Source organism: Dipteris shenzhenensis, chromosome 14 (assembly GCF_047967505.1).
Source record: "Dipteris shenzhenensis isolate YYH24624 ecotype China chromosome 14, Dip_SZ_1.0, whole genome shotgun sequence".
NCBI classification, from domain to species: Eukaryota; Viridiplantae; Streptophyta; class Polypodiopsida; order Gleicheniales; family Dipteridaceae; genus Dipteris; species Dipteris shenzhenensis.
In genome coordinates, this window is record NC_141609.1 from 55,370,138 (window position 1) to 55,391,730 (window position 21,593).

Consider the following 21,593-nt stretch of genomic DNA (forward strand, 5'->3'; position numbering starts at 1 on the left):
GTTTCCCTTGGCAGTTCCTAGAGCGGTTTCTTAAAAACTAATCCAATATCATGTTCAATAGCATGACTAGTAGGTGTTAAGTATATCAAAAGTTCCCTAGGGGATATTGTTGCCCCATAATGAGGCAAGTATAGTCCTTTGGGTTGTCCAATTGGTAGTAAGGAACACACCTTGTTCAAAGCCTCTTGCAACATTGGCTTTGTACTCGTTGATGTGTCCATTGAATTGTTCCCTCTCTCTCTCTCTACACACACACACACACACACACGTGTGCATGTTATGGGTTCCATTCCTTGTGGTAGTTTCATCAATCCCATGTGTCTAGTAGTCTTCTTACATTACAAATTGTCCTCTCCTTGCATAGCATTTGCTCATTCTTTTTGCCTTAAAGTCCCTTTGAAGTTTGTAGAGTCAACCTAGAACTTTTGTTATCAATACAAGGTTTGCATATAGCTTTTTCATCCATCTAGTGGATGTTTGTACATCATCCATTGTGCAAGAATCAGGCATGTCATTTGCGTTACTATCTTTCAATGTTTGTAAACGCAGTCTACATTTTTATGTGCAATTTTTAAGCTTCAATTTTCTCTATATCCTCTTGAGTTTTAGATTCAATGTTATGGCTTCAAGACTCAAAACATGGTTGGGCTCATTAGACATTGAAAGGTGGCCCTCCATGTTGTTCGAGTTGTACATCAATGTGTGTGTGTGTGTGTGTGTGTGAGAGAGAGAGAGAGAGAGAGGTGTGTGTGTGAGAGAGAAGGTGTGTGTGAGAAGCGTGCAAGCGTGAGAGAGTGTGTGGTAGCAGTGTCAAGCCTATCAGCGTTTGTTGCTCTCCAACCACCGTTGTGACTTTTGTACGGTTACCCGTACAGGTCGTACGGTGTTTTTGACGTACAAATCCTAGCCCGCCTCAGTTGTTCCGTCCAAGCCTGCATCAGTTGCTGCTTTACCGTACCTTTTGTGCATCTCCTAGATGTGCCTACGTTTGCTTGCGGTGTGTAAATGCAATCTTGGTGAGGTGTCCGTCGCTCTGTTTTGTCCTAGTCAGGAAACCTACACGGCCTCGTCCGTACATTTGTACGATTACCGTACGGCGTCCGTACGCTCGTACCTTTTCGTACTTTGTCCATACGCCATACCTTTTCGTACGTACGCCCGTACCTTTCCGTACAGGCCAGTCTTCACGTTCTCGGTCGTATCATCGTACTGTCAAGTTTCTCTCAGTGCAGCCCGTATACACCTCCGTACAACTCAGCATCGTCCGTACAATCTTGTACTTCCTGCCGTACAGGTTGGGGGCTTTTTGCTCTGGTGTCTTCCCTAACAGTCTTGTATCACAATCTTACCTTTCCCTCTGTTATCTCCTCACCAGCTATACTCTTCCTCTCTTCTCTTGTGAGCTCCCTGTGGATATTTCTTTGGGACTGGTTTTTTTGGCTTCTTCTACCCTCTTACAGGTACTTCATTCTCAAGCTCCTTTTCTTACCAAGTCATGGCAGAGTATTCATATGAAAAAACATTTCAAAAGGAGCGCTCGGCTCCCTGCAAGAAGCAAAAGCAGGTTGAGGGTCAGCATGACCCGATGCATGACACACTTGAGGCTCAACTAGTATATGATGGATTTGTAGATACGAGAAAAGACTGGAAAGACTCGGTTCCCTCAGTTGGCCTCATGGTTGAGGTTGATGAAATTGTGGATCCAGTCAGAGAGTATGCCAAGAATGCAGTTATATTATTTTTTCCAGACCGGATGCCACCTGCTGTAGAGATAGGTAACTGGCTGACACGCACATTGGTTGGCTCTTTTGTTCGTAAAGTAGACTATGCAGCCAGGGGCTTTTTCGAGGTTATCATGGTGGATGAGATCCACAGACAAATGCTTTTGGAACATTCACCTCTCTTTTTTGGGCAACAAATGATGCATGTCTTGCCATGGTCTCCCACAAGGGACTTTCAGGCTTTAATCAGACACAGATGCCCAGTCTGGGCTGAAGTTGTTGATTTCCCTCAATGCATGGCCTCACTTTTGCCTAAAATTGCAGCCTCTTTAGGTAAAGTGGTCTGCCCACCACGGCCAAATGGCAATTCAAACAGATTTTGCATTCTCTGGGATACTGATAATCCCACACCGGACTCTTATTCAGTCACGGTGAATAATGTGAACATGGGGAGTGCATTTTATAAACTCAAATGGGGTTTATTTGCAGGGGCCTGTTTTGAATGCAAAAAGTTTGGACACATGGCTTCACAGTGTCCACTGAACTCACATAAAATGCCTCATGTCACCTTGCCAGTCCACATGCCCACCAAAGATGCTCCTACTCCAGTTGCCAACAAAAATAAAATCAGTAGACAGCATTCTGGAAGTCAGGATAAAGGCAAAGATTCAGTAGTTACCAATGCGAATCTCACTTCACATTCACCTCCTGCTACTCAATCCTTGCCCAAAGGAAAGCAACTTTCAACTGATGGCTGGCAGAGCCCAAGAAAAGTTATTTCTGCTCGAAGAATTCCACCCCCCCGCACTTGGAATGGTGCATCTTCTAGTGGAAACACCCCAGAGATCAATACAGGAATTGGGATTACATGGGCTGCAGTAACAGCCAGCAGAACACTCTTCCCTGAAGAAGAGGTTGCTGCTTTGCTGTCTACTTCTCAGCCGACTACTTATCAGGGGCGAGGCCTCGACCCTGAGATAGAAATGCAAGGCTGACCTCATACTTTTTGCTGCTGTACATAGTTGTTACATTACTATAAATATCTGTATATATGACTGCTCACATCACCTGTTTTACACTCAATGTCCAAGGCATGTGTGACAGTAGGAAATGGAAATCTGTGTGGCTGTACATCAATAGATTTCAGCCTGACATAGTGGCATTACAAGAGCACAACCAACATATTTATGCAGGCAAGACAGGACACTACTGTGGGTATGACATTTTCTATGCTGGGGAGCACTCTTTCTCAGGGGTTGTCCTTCTAATCAAACATGAGCTTCAACCAGTCATTGCATTAAATGACAACAAAGGCAAATGGCTTGTTCTCCAATGCATTATTAGAGGAGAGGTGTTTGAATTTGCTTCAGTTTATGCACCTCAGTCATCTCGAGACAGAACTGTAATTTGGGATGCTATGCAACAATACCCGTGGAGATATCATGCCTACATATGTGGGGATTTCAATAATGCTCCACAACAGGGAGACAACATTTCCGGCCACGATCATATGTTATCTCCTGAAAGGCATGCATGGTCTCAACTACTTTTGCATTCGGATCTGGTTGACCTTTGGAAGGAATTGCAGCCTTTGTCACCGGGCTACACTTTTCAACATAATGCTCTTTCCGCTTATCAGGCACAAGACTGGATCGTTGGTATAGTGTCGCTCCCCAACAAAATGGGGATTTCGCATGCAAAATGTGGATTGACTATGCCTTTGTGCATTCAAACCATGCACCACTATGGCTGCGGTTATCTTTTCATAAGATGCCAGAAGATAGATTGCCGCAACGGCGACATCTAATCATCAACAATAGTTATCTGCAACATGCTGAATTCAAGGCAATGGTTACTGAAGCAGCTCATTGTCTTTCCTCTAGCAGTTATCTTCATGTTGATGATGCCTGGGCCTCTTTTATTTCTAAAATGCAAATGGTGATTAGAGCTTATGGCAAGTCTTACATGAAGACTCTGAGGGAAACCATTGCTCAGGCCAAGTCTACTTGTCAAGACCTCACTGAACTCAGTCATCATCGTTCGTTGTCCATGCATGAGCAAACCACACTACGTCAGGCCAGACATTGCCTTAAACTAAATGATCACAGGAAACTGGCAAAATGGGAGACTAGAGCAAGACAAAGAGCCTTCACAGATAAAGGTTGCTCTTCCAAAGAATTTTTCAAGAGTTTGCATCAGAGGAGAATCAAAACAGAAATTTGCAGGTGCTTATGCCCGATGGATCATGGACTACTTCACGGTCACAGCTTGCCTCTGTTTGTGTGCATCACTTCTGCCAGCAATTTGGCTCTGCAGCTCCTCCCTCGCAACAGGTTTTGCTTGTACGAAATTTACTGTTGCAAAATGTTTCTCCAATAATTTCCCCTACTCAAGCTTTGGAATTGGAGGAACCCTTTACTGAGAGGGAACTGTCAGATGCGCTCAAATCATGTGGCAGATGGAAATCCCCCGGATGGGATGGTTTAACAGTCGAGTTTTTTCTAGCATACTGGCCTATTTTGAAGCATCCATTACTATATATGGTGAATGCTGCATGGCAACATCAGAAAATGCCAGACACATGGAAGAGAGGTCTTGTTAAACTCCTTCCTAAAAAACAAATTTGTGAGTCTTTGGCAAACTGGAGACCTATCACTCTTATGCGCGTAATTTACAAAGTCACTACCAAAATGATTGTTGCTCGGCTAAAGGGGTTTTTACATGATGGGTTGCATCCTGCACAATATGGCTTTGTCCCGCGTAGGCATATCACTGATAACATTGCTAATGCCTACATTGGAATTGAATATGCCAAATACACACAGCAGGATGTTTTGTTATTGCAAGTTGATATTGCCAAAGCTTTTGATACAGTTCAGTGGGATTTCATTTCATCGACTATGCAAGCTTTGGGTTTTGGCACAAAAATGCAGCAACTCATCAATTGGCTATATCAAGATAGTGAAGCTGCCTGCATACTCTCAAGAGATATTTCTCCATCTTGGACTCTTGCTTGCTGTGTCAGACAAGGATGTCCACTGAGTGCTTTACTTTTTGCCATAGCCACTCATCCACTGCTTCAATATCTGGATCACCTCTTGGACACTGACCAGCTGCACGGTTTGGAGATTCTTGGCAGTCGCAGCATGATTGCTCAAGCATATGCTGATGATTCTTTCTTTACTCCAAAAAATACTCGGGCTGATCTGTCCATGATTATGCATGCTCTTTCTACATATGGATTGGCTGCTGGCCTTCAGGTAAATTTTCAAAAATCAAAATTGCTGCCTTTACATGCACAGGACTGGCACAATCTTTTGTGGCCTAGGGAAATTGTCCCTGCTTCTCAATTCATTCGACATCTTGGTTATCCTCTAGGCTGGGGACTCACCCGTTCACAACAAACTGATTGGGTGCTAGTAAAGTTAAGGGCAAAACTTGAATATTGGAAGCTTGCAACTTGGCCATTACATGTTCGTTTGCGAATTACACAATCCATTTTGATAGCATATATACAATTTTATCTGCCTCTCACTATGTTCACTAAGGCAGATTTGGTTTCATTTATGTCATCTATCATGGAAATTTTCTGTGTCCAGATGATATCTTTCACAACCCTAATTATATCCCTAGTGGGACAAGTTCCTCTGATAAGACCCTACATAGCCAAGAGGTACAAGAGGCAAAATTTTGAGCTAGCAAGGTTAATTCTACTCACTTCAACATAGGAATTACTACACAGAATACTTGCCACTAATATTGTAGCCAATGTCTTTGTGACTACAAGGAAACAACTAAATGTCAATCCCCTCCCACCACCTCCAAAGAAAAAGAAGCCTGTCAAAGTTCAAGCTCCACAGTAGCTCAGCAAAAAATGCAGAACCCATTGGTCAAAGGTACAAAGTTTACTAGCAAGAAAGGTCAAAACCCTAACAGCCATGTTGGGCAATTTGAGATAAGGTGGATAGCTAGTGGATTTGGACAACTGCCAGATGATACCAAGGAGCACTTTGCAGCAACATTCAATGGGGTAAAGCAATGAATTGGTTTATGTAGTATGGTATTGCACAATTTGCCACATATGATGAATTAAAGCTTGCTTTCTTGAGTTATTTTAGGAAAGAAAAAACACCAGAGGGGAACATCTTGAAAAAACTAAGAACAATGAAACAAAAAGACCTCATGGTTGAGGACTATTCACAGATATTTAGAAACCTCAACAGAAGGCTAACAGCAAACCAAAGACCCACCCAAGAGCAACTAGGAGACTATTTTTGCAAAGGATTAAATAAGGAATTGAGAACTACAGTAGTTGAGAGGGACTAGCTTGGAGGAGCAAATGATTTTAACAATATGGTGGAAGCTGCCTAGAGGGCAAAGAGAAGACTTGGTACAGCATCAAGATCCAAGAAGACAAAAAAGAAAAGACATTCAGATTCAGAAACAGACTCAGAGATAGACACAGATAGTGAAGCAAAAGAAGATACTGAAGATGAGGAAAATGACTCATTAGAAAATCACTCCAAGAAAAAGAAGAAAGAGAAAAAGCAAAAGTTGAAAGAAAAATCCTCAGCAAAAAAGATAGTAGACAAAATCTCCAAGTTGGAGAAGATGATTAAAGACTAGCTGCAAAGCTTAAAGCCACCCCCATAACCACAAAAGGTTCCATGTGAATTCTGCAAAAAGTACAATCATGACAAAGAGAGATGCTGGTATAGCCCCAATTACAAAGGGAGAGTACCACCTTACATTCAGCAATAATAGAATCAAGCACCAACAATACCTACTAATCAAATAGCAGTGGCAAGACCAACACAACAAAGGTATCAAAATGCAACCCCAAGAAGGCCCAATCAACAACCATGGGGGAACTAGTAGTAGAGGCAACCAAGCTTACACCTACTGTGGTATTGATGGCCATAGGCAAGGTCCACCATGTGAGCTTTGGTGCAAGCACAGGGAGAAAAGAGGTATACCCATTGTTCAATACGACGGAAGGACCAATCAAAATCACCAGCAACAGCCTCCTCCAGGAGTACATATGGTCTATCCAAAACCCATCAAGAAGGAGTACAACCACAAAAATCAATGCAATCAAAGAAATATTCAGGCTTTGGTAGTTACAAGGTCCAAGAATACAAAGCCATTACCAGGGCTAGGAGCTGTCCCAAGGGAAACAGCCAAGCCAATGAACTAGCCAAATCAGACTGAAACCAGGAACAAAGCATTGCAACAAGTGCTAGAGAACAACACCTCAGAAGATGTTAGAAAAGAACACTTGACTAATAGAGGCAAAGGGATAATACAGTACAAACAAAGCCGATTGCAGTCCGAAAATAATCGGCTTGCACAACAACAACAACACAAAAATCAAGCTATAGCTTTAGAGGGTAGTAGCAATACAACAAAACAGATTCCAGGGAAGAGCCAACATTCAGAAAGTGCTTACTCAAGTCAAAATGCGACTCCAAAATAGAAAACAAACTCTCAGGTCAGTACAGAGCTAGAGTTTCCAGAATTACAGAATACGACTACACAGACAAAACCATGGACTATAATACATGGCAAAACAACTCTAGGAAGTGAGGATACTACGACAAGGGCCCAAGAGATGTGACAAGACACAAACATGCAAAATGAAGACAACACACTCTTTTTACAAGAGTTAATGGACTCCAAGGTACAAACAACTCTTGATTAACTACTAAACTTAGTTCCAGCTTTCAAGAAACAAATTTGTAACAGATTGCATCCAGAAGAGTCACATACAAAAAAAGCTCAACAACCAAGTAATGATGAGGAGGAAACTCCAGATATTTACACATCAATAGTTGAAGATGTGGACTACCAACAAGTACCACTCATTGATGTAGACTACAAAAGGCAAAGGATTCCAAAAGTTTTGGTTGATGGAGGCTCAAGTGTCAATATCCTATCAGAGGATATATTCAAAAAAAATTGCTGCAATGACTTCGTTCCAGCACCATTCCAGGTGAGGATGGCTAACCAAAGGAGAATCCAACCTCTTGGAATATTGAAAGGGCAAGAGATTACAATCATGGGACTAACATTCACAATCACTTTTGTAGTGCTCAAAATGGAGGAAAAGGATTCTACTTACTCAATGCTATTGGGGGTAGTAGGCCATGGTTAAGAGCTGCCAAGGTCAAGCAAGACTGGGGCTCAGAGAGAATCACTATCAAGAAAGGGAAAAAGAAAGCCAAGATTGACTTATCCTCCAAAAGGTGTTTCCTATTTTTGAGATTGATGTAATTAAGATTATTGATCAATATCTAGGTCCAAATCAGCAAATACAACATTCTGACATAGATCTGAGTGCTGCAGAACATAACAAAGTTGGAAACCAGTCGAATCAAGTTTTCACAAAAAAATATACAACAAAGGCTACTGATGCAAGCAAAGATGATGCACCAGGAGATATCACTTCTAAATCAGCGATTAGGCAATCATGGAAGCAAAAATACAATTTGAAGAACATATGCAAAAAAGTGCTAGGGTCAGGCAAGATGACTTGGAGGAGATGAACTTGGAAAACAGTGACAACCCACAACCAATTATGGTAAGCACAAATCTCTCTCCACCTTTTAAAATGGCACTCAAAGAATTATTGATGCAGTACAAATATATTTTTGCATGGCACTACACTGATATGAAGGGGGTAGATCCTAAATTCTACCAACATAGAATCAATCTGAAAACTAATGTAGTACCAATCATACAAAGCAGATATAGAATGAATCCAAATTATGCCAAGCTGGTCAAAGAGGAGATTGACAAGTTATTAAGAGTTGGTTTCATATATCCCCTGACACATGTCACATGGTTATCTCCTATTGTCATTGTTCTAAAGAAAAATGGGAAACTGAGAATTTGTGTAGATTATAGAAAATTAAATGCAGACACCACTACCATTTTGTGATTCATTGCTTGATGTTGTAGCTGGACATGAAATTTACAGTTTTTTGGATGGCGTTAGTGGGTACAACCAAATCAAAATGGCTCTAGAAGACAGGGATAAAACTTCTTTTGTCACAGAATGGTGTGTGTTTGCCATCCAATGTGATGACTTTTGGATTGAAGAATGCCCCACCTACTTTTCAAAAATATATACAAGAGGTATTTGCAGAGTACTTGACATCCTTCATGAAGGTATTTTTGGACGATTTCTCAGTTTTTGGAAAGATGGTGGAACACTTGAATCACTTAGCATTATGCTTTGCTAGATGCAAATTTGCTCGTCTCAATTTAAATCCAGCAAAGTGTGCTTTTGCTGCTAGTAGGGGAATACTACAAGGACATATTATCTCCCAACAAGGTATGGAGATTGATCCTAACAAGGTTTCAGCAATTCAAAATGCAAAAGCCCCAAAAAACACAAACAACTTCAAAGATTTATAGGCCAAATCAAATGGCATTGCAGATTTCTAAGATACCTTGCAAATATTTGTTATCCTCTCACAAAGCTGACTAGAGATACCGAACCATTCATCTAGGGAAATCCTCAAGAATATGCATTTAGCATTTTGAAAAAGATGCTTATGGTGGCACCTATCCTACAACCCCCTAATTGGTCTCTTCCTTTTGAAGTATTTGTGGATGCTTTAGATTCAGCAGTTGGTGCAGTCCTAATGCAACAAAAAACACCAAAATGTGTTCAGACGTGTCTACTATGCAAGCAGGATCTTAACCACACATGAGAGAAAATATGCAATCATAGAAAGAGAGGCACTTGGTATGATTTATGCATTGCATAAGTTTAGGCATTATTTACTAGCTAATCCACCAAACTGGTATGACAAGATGTTATTTTTCCTTACTGATTGACTAATCCTAGAAACATTGAATAGGGATCAAAGAAAGAAGCTAGTATTGCAAAGAAGACCTTTCCTTATTATTGTCGGAGTGTTGTCGGAGTGTTGTACAGAAGAGGCATTGACCAAGTCATCAGAAGGTGTGTCCAAGACCATGAGCAAAAAGCTGTGTTAGCAGAGACACATGGAGGGCCAATAGGAGGCCACTTCTCAAGTGATGTCGTGAGCAAGAAAATCTTGCACGCTAGATTATGGTGGCCCATAGTATTAAAATATGCACACAATTATGCCAAATCATGCTTGTCATGTCAAAGGGATGACAGACCAAATGATAGTGACAAAATGCCACATCAGCCCATTCTTCCATTGGGACCTTTTCAAAAGTGGGGATTGGACTTTATTGAACCGATCAAACCTGCAGCCAAATTCTCAAGTGATCAATATATTCTTGGTGCTACTGATTATTGCACTAAATGGGTTGAGGTTGTAGCATTGAAGACATGCAATCAAGTGTGCTGGGTACAATTTTGTGCTTTCCTCCATATACCCTTTTACAAAAAGCCCATCCACCTTCTAGAATAGCTGGCTTTTTCTAACTTTAGTTTATACACTTAGCCAAGCCACTAATATTCCAAAATTCAAATATGTACATAAGCTTTTGTAATATCAAAAATTAGGCATAAGCCTTATTCATCCCCACATCACTCGAGTTGCACATAAAAAATTAGAAAGCCTTATTCATCCCCACATCACTGAAGTTGCGCATCAAAAATTGGGCATAAGCCTTATTCATCCCCACATCACTGGAGTTCCAAAAGTTACTACAAAATTTACTATCCCGGTCTGACACGATTACTTTTGGAAGGCCATGGTGTATAAAGATGTGCTTGATGAACAAACGAGCAGCCTGACTGCGGTCAAGGTCTTCTTACAAGGAATAAAGTAAGCTTGCTTGCTAAATCTATCAATGATAGTCCAAATCATATCAGAAACTGAGCTATTTGTAGGAAATCCAGCAATAAAGTCCATAGAAATTTGCTCCCATGGGCCATCAAGAATTGGTAAAGGCATAAGTAAACCTTGATATTTGCCCTTGTAGCTCTTGACTTTTTGACACATAAGACATTGTGCAACAAAAGTTACAACATCAACTTTAAGCTTAGGCCAGAAAAAATCTTGAATTATAATCTGATATGTAGCAGTGATGCCTCTATGTCCCATGTAGGGTGGCTGATGTACCTCTTCTAGTACCAAGCATCGAAATGGTGCAATGACACACAAGCGCTTTTCGTAGAATAGATAGTCATTATGAGTGGAATATAAGGCCATAGGGGAGCTATCAGCTTGCTTAATCTTATGCCAGATTTCTGAAAAGTCTCAATCAGTAGGATAGTCCACCTTCATAGGCTCGAAAGGGTCTCCCTCGATGACTGAGATATTATTTATGCTAGGTCGATGGCTCAGTGCATCGGCAACTACATTGTCTTTGCCTGGTTGATATTAGATCATTGGTTTAAAGCTATCAATAAAGGCAGCCCATTTAATGTGCCGATCCAAGATCACCGACTGATCAGTCTTAATGAGTAACTCGGAACCCATAAGATAGTGTTTCCAGAGTTTAAGGGCATGGACCACAGTGGCTAATTCTTTATCATGCGTGGAATAGCTTAGCTCTGCTAGTTTTAATTTACATGACTCGAATCCAATTGGATGGTTATCTTGCATGAGCATAGCCCCAAAATCCTATCGACTAGCATCAGTAACCATGACAAAGAAGGGTCTCGTAAAGTCCAGCATGGTCAAAATTAGTGTGTGCATCATTGCACCCTTAAGTTGTTGAAAAGCTAAAGTGTGCTGCTCACCCCAAGAGAAAGCATGAGTCTTAGGCAGTAGTTCGGTTAATGGAGTGCCTTATGTGCAAAATTTCTAACAAATCTACGATAGAAACTACACAAACCTAGAAAAGATCGTAACTCATGGATATCTTTAAGCTGTGGCCAGTTACTATCGCTTCTACCTTCTTGGGATCTACTCGATGCCTTCAGTTGAAACAATGTGTCTAAGATATTCAATTTTAGGCTGGAAAAAAGAACTTTTCTATGGTTGGCATACAGTTGGTTCTCACGTAAGAGAGAGAAAACAAGATCCAAGTGTTTCTCATGTTCCTCTTGACTCTTGCTATAAATCATGATATCATCAAAGAAAACTACCACAAAGTCTTAATAGGGTAGAAAGATACGATTCATCATCTGACTAAATGTGGCAGGTGCATTGGTCAATCCAAAAGGCATAACAAGAAATTCATAGTAACCAGTTTGGGTTCTAAAAGCAATCTTGAAAATATCGGGTTCGATCACTCTCACTTGATGATATCCTGACTTAAGATCGATCTTGCTAAAGATTGTGGATCCTTTCAACTTGTCAAGTGGATCATCAACTCTTGGAATGGGGTATTAATTTTTCACTATGATTTTATTTAAGGCACAATAATCGATGCACATTTAAAAAGTTCCATTTTTCTTCTTGACAAGAAGAACAGGTGCCCCAAATGGTGAGCTACTAGGTCGAATTAGGCCTCTAGCCAAAATATCTTCTATTTGGGATTGAATATCTTGTTGCTCAGTAGGATTGTGCCTATATGGTGATTTACACGGTGGTGCGCTACCTAGAATAAGATCAATCTTATGATCCTCATGTCTAGATTGAGGTAGGCCAGGGGGTAAGTCTTCCATAAAGTAGTCGTCATAGGTAGCTAGAAAAGGATCCAAAGGCTCTTGCTTAGTTTTCTTAGTCTCAAGACTAGCCTCAATCTTATTGACCATAACCAGATATGTCTTCTCACGTTTGCACAAAGCTCTTTTAGCTTGGGTATGTGATAATATAGGCCAAGAGGGAAGATTCTTGTCACATTCTAGAGTCATAGTCTCAGTGCCTTGAGTCACAATAATGGTGCATTCAAGATAATCAGGTTTGGCATTATGATCGACACACTAGGGCATCCCTAGAATGAGATCTTGCTCACGTAAAGGAGCGACTAAGAAATCATGGCTCTCAACTAATGGCCCTAAAGTCACCTCAAGATCCTTAACCATTTGCAAATAATTATAATTCGATCCTTGAAAAGCTGACTTGACTTTATATTTTGTTTTGATGGTTGCAAGCCCTAACTTTTCAACTAAATGTTGCAAAATGAAATCATGGGTGCTTCCATCATCAAATAAGACACTGTGTTCTTTTTCATGCAATAGTGCAGTCATATGTAACAAACAAGTATGAAAATAAGATGCACTTTCATCTGAATAACACTTACCTGAAGGGGTGTAGTCGATATCTTCAGTGTCGTTGTCCTCATCCTCGCCCTCTTGCTTGAAAGATTTATCATGGGATTCATCATCAATGTAGTTGATCTGTGCAGAGTTGTTGCGCTGACTATCACTGTTGGTACGTCCATTGGTTCTCCCTCCATTGCCTCCGTTGTTGTTGGTAGCATTCTTTGCTTGGGTACCTGTCTTGTGTGTAGCAAGTGGATTCTTTGCACATTCATAAGAGTAGTGTCCTTCTCTTTGCATTCGTGACATGTGACAAGTTCTTTGGTTCTTCGATTAATACGTGACTTAGCAGATTTCCAATTAGACTTGCCATCATATCTACTAACTTTACCTCTTATACCCTCCTACTTGAAGTATGAAGTATGCTTCTTTGCTTGAGGGGTGCGAGTAGCAAAGCTTCTTCATTGCTTTCTTTCTGACTCCAATGCCAAATCCATAGCATCAGAAGCTGTAGATGGTCAAAGCATACGTACATCAACACGAATAGTAGGGCGTAAACCCTCAACAAAGGTACGACATTGCTCCTTTCGGGACACTTTCTCAATGGTTTGCAATTAAAATAGAGAGGAAAGATATTTCTTAGTGTATGCGTCCACACTCTCATTATCCAATTGCCTCAATCTTTGCCATTGCCTGCAAGTATCCTCTTTAAACTATGTAGGTAGGAAGCGCTCCTTGATTTTATCTTTGAATGCTTCCCATGTCTTTGGAACATGAGTGCTTTTGGCAACCACACTCCTCCATAATTGTGCACTGCTTGTCATGTGACTTGCAGCAAGTTTTACCTTCTCGATCTCTTCATACCATTCTCCCAAAAAATATTGATTGAAAGAACTAATACATGCAAGTAAAGCTTGTCCATCTCCTTTACCATCATATTTTAGAATAGAAAAAGTTTTGCGATTAATCTTACCAGACTTCTTATCACGAAGCTTGAGTGCTTTCAAGATGGCCTTTCCCATGTTGTCTTCATCCTTGGACTCATGTGAAGGAGTAGTGTCATGATGTTGTCGTAGTGAAGGCTTCACATGTCACTTCTTCTTCCTTTGATGTCTCGTCTTGCTTCTTCCATGCTCACTATCACTGGTATCTGATGATTTGCTGCTTTCACTTTTTTCATCATCTCTGTCCTTCATACGCTTCTTTGTGACTTCAGTCATCTCTTTTAACACTCGATTTGCACATTCTTCGTTGGCTTTACGCGTCTCGCACATGTTGCACATGTACTCAAGGTCCCATGCATGATGTTTCCATGCATCCAATGAATTTGATGCATGCATAGGTTCCTCGTCCTCAATCGATATAGGTGGCTTCTAAGTTGTCGTCACTTGGTGTAGAGCATCTTCAATCTCTTGACATTGTTGCTTCTCATGCTGATAGCGTTCTCGCCATTCTTCCTCAATAAGTGTCATTGGTGTTGAACTTCTTCTTGACCGATGGTGATCATTTTCCACATCCTCATCATGATGTAGATCTTTAGGATAACCTATCTCTGATGGTGGAATACGCCTTCCAGACATAGTTAAGTATGTGCACGGTGCAAAGAAGAAATCACTATGAAAGGAAATACACACAAACACAAGACTTGTCTCAATTCGGTTTCCAAGCTTTGAAAGCGGCTATTTGTCGAATAGTATCTCTGTGGGCTCTCGAACTCACACGATTCCAACAATTGAATCCACATTGCAAGGTACAAAGCAAAGCTCGTGTCCGATAGCACTTGTAGACTGCCTCTTACTCTTGTGAACACTTACTTTTAAGATTCTCCTCTTCCAAAATCCATTGGGTTGCTCCTTTTTTGCCACTTTTGCCTTAAAGGATATCCTTATGACTAGGAACTTCAAAGAATAGAGCAACAAAGTGACTTGATCTAGTGGATAGTCACTAATTGTTAAGGGGACTTGAGTTAGAATAGTACCGGGATGGGGGACCTCCCGGGAGGTTTTAAGAGCAATCTCCCAAGGCTTCCTCGCACGCAGCCAATGGTGCCTTCGCACTCTTCAGCATAGAGCATCGCAACAAGTAATAATCCACACCCTCCTCATTGCCCTCCGAAGCAATAACCGCGAACACACGCTTCGACCTGTTTACATGTGATCGACTTCTTTTACTGCATTTTTTTCTCTTCGCCGCACATTTTCTTGCCTGCGGGCCGTTCTGCGCTATTCGTTCCTGCTGCTTCGAACTTCGTTTTGCTCTTGTATGCGGTGTCTGCAATCTGATGCGTGCTACGGTTTCTTGTTCGAGGACACAAGATACCTATGTACGTGTGACCGAATTCTTTTGATGCGTTTTTTTTTCTCTTCACTGCACGTTTTTCTGCCTGCGGGCCATTCTGCACTATTCGTTTCTGGTGCTTCGAACTTTGTTGCGCTCTTGTACGTAGTGTCTGCAATTTGATGCGCGCTGCGGTTTCTTATTCGAGGATGTGGGGTGCGAGTGCTTCCCGTGCTATGGATGACGAACCCTAGATCTGATACCACTGTGACAAGAAATGCTCACGGAACCCATAAATCCTTGAAAAATACAGCAACACTTTGAAAATATGGACAAACTCTCAAAACTCACAAACGGAAGAGACAGAACGAGCGTGCTGGGTACAATCTCCCCCCATAGGAGTGGTGCTCTCCTTCCATCTCCTATGTATTTATGTATATTTTCCCAAAAAGATTCCAAGCAAAAATCATACAAAAAGCCTTTATGCTTTCCTCCATACACCCTTTTACAAAAAGCCCATCCACCTTCTAGAATAGCTGGCTTTTTCTAAAAATAAAGTTTTTTCTAACTTTAGTTTATACACTTAGCCAAGCCACTAATATTCCAATATTTAAATATGTACATAAGCTTTTGTAATGTCAAAAATTAGGCATAAGCCTTATTCATCCCCACATCACTGGAGTTGCGCCTATGCGCCCAAAATATGGTGGATCATGCTTGCCAGATGCCATCGCCCGATCAATTACTCTTCCCCTGGATTCACACGATCGATAGTAATGAAATATTTCAAGCATAAGATAACCTTGGAATTAATCACCATAATCAATCAACCTTTTAGTATTATAGTAACGTGAAATCAATAAATCACATATAAATGGTACACACATGCGACAATCTCATGGTGCACCTGATGCTACACATGAATGAAACCATACGGATGGTGCACACATGCTACACATATTGTCATCGCGTAAGTGGTGCACACAATGCTACACACTCATATAGCCGCAGCCATATATCCAACCATGTAGGAGCACACATGCATCACTACGGAACAACGAGCACACATGCATCAACCACGACACAAAAATGATGGATCTCACTAAACTAAATACTAAAGGATTAAATTAATGGGATAATTCCAATTCTCGTAACATGACCACTTGGAGACAATTGCTTGGAATACCAAAGTAGAACTCAACACAATGCCCCAAAGAGTGTGGGCTTCATTCCATTATGGGGTACTTATACAAGCTGGAGAGCTTCTCTCTCTGCATGAACATGCATGTAGGAGTTGCATGTAGGAATCATATGTAGAACCTGCATGTAGGAATCATATAAAGAACTTGCATGTAGAACATGCAAGTTGGATTCCTAAGAGAGATTAGTCCTAGCCTTATGCAAGTACAAGCGGAGCTTTGCTGCTACTGTACACACACATTTTGTGCTACCTAAGTCCATGTTGGCACAAAGACAACAACTATGTAGTAGCACGAGCTTGCTTTCTTTGAATGCTCTTTTATTGATGTAGTGGTCATGCCATGCCTTTCCTCTCGGGATTACACTTTGCAGCCTTAGCTGCGATTTATCAATCTTGGACAAATTATTTAATGTTTTCGACAGGGCTTCTTCTTTGCCACTTGTATGCTAAACGATGACCCTTCAACTAAGCACAAGGAATTCCATTGGTACCACCGCTTTTAAATTGAATCTTAGTTGGAATGGCATATGCTTGGTTGTGACCTTGAATGTAATTCAGTAGGCCCAAAGTGACGTGTGGAGCTATGGTACTAATCATTTCATTGTTTGTTCATTGTTTTGTAATGGATCACTTTGAGCACTTATTTGTGGCTTCCTTTTGACCATTAGGTCAGTGATTTCTTGTAGCAATTCCTTAATCATGATTTCAATCATCGAATTTGTGAAGTGAATCCCTTGGTTTGACATGATTTCAATGGGGCATTTGAATTTGCATATGCTATTCTCATATAAAGACCTTGTTATGTTGTGCCCCAAGGCTTTTGCTTTGGCCCATTTGGTCACACAATCAATCACCACCACTATGTACTTGCTGGCCCTTGAATGTGTTGGGATTTTGAATGGTTGACGAAATCCAACCCCCGCTTTTAAAAGGGTACTCTAGTGGCATCTAGTCCCCTACCCGTTGGCATGCATCACACTTTTGCAGTGCTTTGCAACATATGCATATTTGGTACTCTTCCACAATCACTTATTCATACTTTGACGGGGTGGAAAGTTCCTTCCATTCCTTTATGGGTTTCTTCCATGATGGTTTCTTTCTCTGATTGGAAAGATGCATATGTGAAGGATCGCTCATATCCTCCCCTTTCTTGTATGGGTGCCTAGATTAGCATGACCTAAGCACAATCCTTCACCCTTCATGTGTGGAGGCATCTTTGGGAAATGTGATTGGGGAGAGGTATTGTGTGATTTCTTCATGCTTGTCCTCACACATTGACACATCAAATGACCCCACATCAACAAGATCATCATGCATCCCTTCTTTGGATTTATTGTCTTCACATGTGAGGCAAGTAATTGGCAATGCAATGAGATGAACCACATTTGCAAATGACCTTGAAGGTGAATTCCTATAACAATAGCATCCATGTAATCAACCTTGTCTTCATGATTTTTGTTGATAAGATAGAGCAATGCCTTGCAGGCCACAATGAAGATGAATGGGTTACCTAGAAGATAGTATCAAAACTATTGAACACTATACACCATGCCTAGAGACTCCCTTTCAATGGCTAAATAAATTCATTTCTAGTGTTGAGAACATTTGATTGACGTAGAAGATGGGGAAATCCATGTTCCTATTTGGCTGAGCTTGAATGGACCAAATTTCCATCCCTCATGCATCCAAATGCACATGAAAGATCTGACTCTAGTCAAGATTCTTGATTATCAGGCCCTTTACTACATTCGTGCAATATGTATAATGATTGAGCTTGATCGATATTCCGTTCAAACTCCCCTTTAGTACCAAGCTTCCCTTACCCTCCCATGGTCACCCCTCACCTTCCCACCCCTCATCTCCTCACCAATCTGGGTTTTTCTTCACTTACACCCTTCACAATACCACCCCATCTCTAGTCCTCAAGCACAAATATTGCCCCATTTAAACCCACTTGGCTCCACATCCACAAGGCACTACAAATACAACCAAAGTTAAAGCTAAGGCAATGCAAAGAAGAGGAACAGGGGTACACTGAGATTCATATGCCTCACTCACTACGGATCTCCATCGGACAGTTTCGGGTATCATCACACCGCCTCCGGATAGAGAGCGAAATTGAGTGCCCCAACAAGGCCCCTGAGAAGATGCAAAACACACACTTGTATGGATTGAGGAATATTCGAGTTTTGGGGAATTTCTAGAGCACATTCTATAGGCATTCTAAGTGTGTTTTGTTTGTGTTGTAGATTCAAACATCATCTAAGAAGATCGCTTAGAATTCATTAATGTATTCCTATAAGGTTTTTGCCATGAAGCATAGGAATGTGGCAGGTGCATTCTTCAACCGAAATGGCACCACTTTGCTCGAGGATGCACCCCAATCTGTAATAATGTTGTCTTCATTAGCTAGTACGATTTCATTGTACCCATTGTATTCATACATGAAATGTGTCCCACGACTTTATTTATAATGCAATGGGAACAAGTCTTTGATTATTTTGATTGAGTCATTGTACTCTACATAGACTCTCAACTTACCATTCTTATTTGGTGTGATTATGATTAGAAATAGCCCATTACTTCTATCCACTGCGTAGATGAATCTTGCCCTTAGCAACAACTGATCTATTTTAGCCTTCACCAACTTGAACTTGTTGAGGTACATTTTGTATCTTTGCTATCGAATTGGCTTTGCATCTAGGATTAGAGGGATTCAACAATACATTCTTCAGATCCATGTATTCCCATGTGAATACATCTTTCTAATCTAGAAAGAGTCCTTACGTTCAATCTAGGAATTCGTTGGGAAGCTCCTTGTCAATATGTATCAACTTCAATTCTAAGCTATCCCACATTTATTTCCTTGGCAACTTGCCCTTCAATAATTTGGTTGGTTCAACTATGTGATACTCTGGCTCTTCTTGTACTACCCTTTGTCCCTCTTAGTCTTTAGTGAATCCTTTTGCAAAGGCCATTGTTATCGACTAGAATTTAAGTTGCTAGGCTTGCATTCCTTCAAGACGATGCTATTTACCATTTGTATCCACACATCATTTCCATAAGTTTCAATGGTGAGTGTATCACCTCCCTAATCTTGTACCACCCTAGCTTCCTTCAGCTATGGTCTTCCCAACAACATATAGTATCAATTGCCTTGTGAAGCAATTTGTCGTATGTTTTTGTTAGATTTGTGATCTCCATGCTATGCAATTCTCTACCATTGGTGAGACCATTCAACACATTTTCTCTAGAGTGCTAGTCAATCGGTTGGACAACGTCCTCGTTGGCTCCAAAGTGGTACACCTATTCATCGAGTTTTTGTTTGATTCGATAGAGCTTCAACGTCATGTCTTCCTTCCTTATCATGTTGAAACCTTTTGAAGAAGGCTTCCTTCAGTTCGGTCCATGTGGTGAAATGATCTTCTCGATATTGGTCAAACCATCTAATGGCCTTATGTATGAACGTGGTGGGAGAGTACAACAAGTACTCTTCCTCTGTATTACATTGCAAGATTGTCACGGTCCACATAAATCTTTGCAAATGGGAACGAGGATTCTCACCCTCTCATCCCATTTATTTTTTGGGGAATGTGATCCTTATCTTTGATCTTGCATTCATTTGTGCACTTGGTGGTGGCATTTCGAACAAATCCATTCTTGCAGATTTCATTGCTGAACTTGGACATCATACTTGCCTGCGTGAGCTCCATTGGGGTTCAGCTTCTTGCCATAATTCATTGCTAAACTTGGACATCATACTTGCCTGTGTGAGCTCCATTGGGGAGTCTTGATACTAGGACAAAGCAAGGGTAAAGCAAGAGGAGAGGAGATAAGCACCATTTATGAAGGCGAGGGGTGGGTGAGACGAGGCTTGTGGAGGTGGAGCATGAAGCCAAGCTAAAGACATGCAACAAGACTCACGAAGGCAACACCATCTAATTACAATGGGCTTCATTTTGGCTCTTCCTCTGTATCGATTCCTTTCCATCTTGAGGTCAAGTATAATGAGCTATGTGCCTTTTCCTCTCTCTCAACAAAAGTGCTATGGTTCCTTGTACTATTGTCTCTTTTAATGTAAGTGCCATGTTCTTTTGGTCATGCCTTTCAAGGCAAGACTTAGTGAATTGATATGCAAAATATCAGTATCCCTGCCCTCTTAACAATGTCTGTATTATTGCCTTTTTTTAATTGAAATGCAATGGTTTTTTTGAACATGCCTTTCAAGGCATGTCTTTGTGAATTGATATGCACATCTAAGTCAACATGAGTGCAGATCCTAGGATGTGCTTTTAGTGCTATCCTTGACACATTCAAAAATCCCTCATGCAAGAGTTGATAATATGGGCTAGATGTAACCTATGCAATAGTGGTTTTAGACTTCATCCACATTATCAGTTCATGATCCTTGCCCTTTCTACCGCGCCACGATGCATGCACATGTTGACATCATGGAAGTTGGTAGGCTGATGCTTGCATTAGGCATGTGCAATCTCATTCCTATCCCCTAACAGGTGTAGGCATGCGTAGTCTCATTCCTATCCTCATCATGGAAGTTGATGGGCCGATGCTTGCATTGTAGGCATGTGTAGTCTCATTCCTATCCCCATAAAATTGATAAGGAGGTGCCTTGTTACTAGCTATTGCAAGGATTATAAAGGCTATAGAATGGGTAAATGGAATAGTGCATTGGGTGTAGAAATTGCATCACCATGCTCATGTTGTCAATGTGAATGAATTAAAGCAAGCTTGAGCCTCCATCTTTGGTGCTAGGATGGAGAGTATGCAATTGTTCCACAACCAACGAGTGCTCGCACAAAACCTGCAAGCGCAAAACAACATATTCTCCATTTTGTAAACCCAGGAATTTAGTGATATGTTAGCTTAAAAAGCTGCAAATTCTCGAGAAAAACCTTCAAGAACGCGAAACCCGAAGGGGTGAGATTTGTTGATGAGTGTTGACGGTTGAGAGCACACGTGTGTCATGCTGCAAGGATGGGGGGGATCGAAGGGGGAGGGAAGAAACGCCTACGTGTCCGTCGTCGTCTTCTTCTTCTTCAAACACTCACTACTCGACTGTAAATCATAGGCTTCCTCCTCCTCCTGCGGCTGCTGCCTTACCCCCCTCCGCAGCCCTCATGCTACCACGCTCTCTATCATAGAGTGCAGGCTCATTGCCCGCACCAGTAAGCTTCGCTCCTTTTTCTTGAGCTCTCTATGTCCTTTTGGTCGCCGCATTGCGTTCCCGTTTTTCTGTGTTCTGGGTTTCGTCCAATTTATTGCCAGAGCCGCG

At 41.2% G+C, this 21,593-nt stretch overlaps 1 protein-coding gene across 1 annotated transcript in view; it reads left to right on the top strand.

Moving 5' to 3' along the window:
* Window positions 1-21,329: 21,329 nt before the first annotated feature.
* The window catches only part of LOC147894846 (mitochondrial adenine nucleotide transporter ADNT1-like), an 87,354-nt gene continuing 87,090 nt past the window's right edge, over window positions 21,330-21,593 (top strand). The window contains exon 1 of the mRNA XM_087384983.1: window positions 21,330-21,486. The gene's annotated coding sequence lies outside the window, so the exon portion shown is untranslated. The remainder of the gene's footprint in view (window positions 21,487-21,593) is intronic.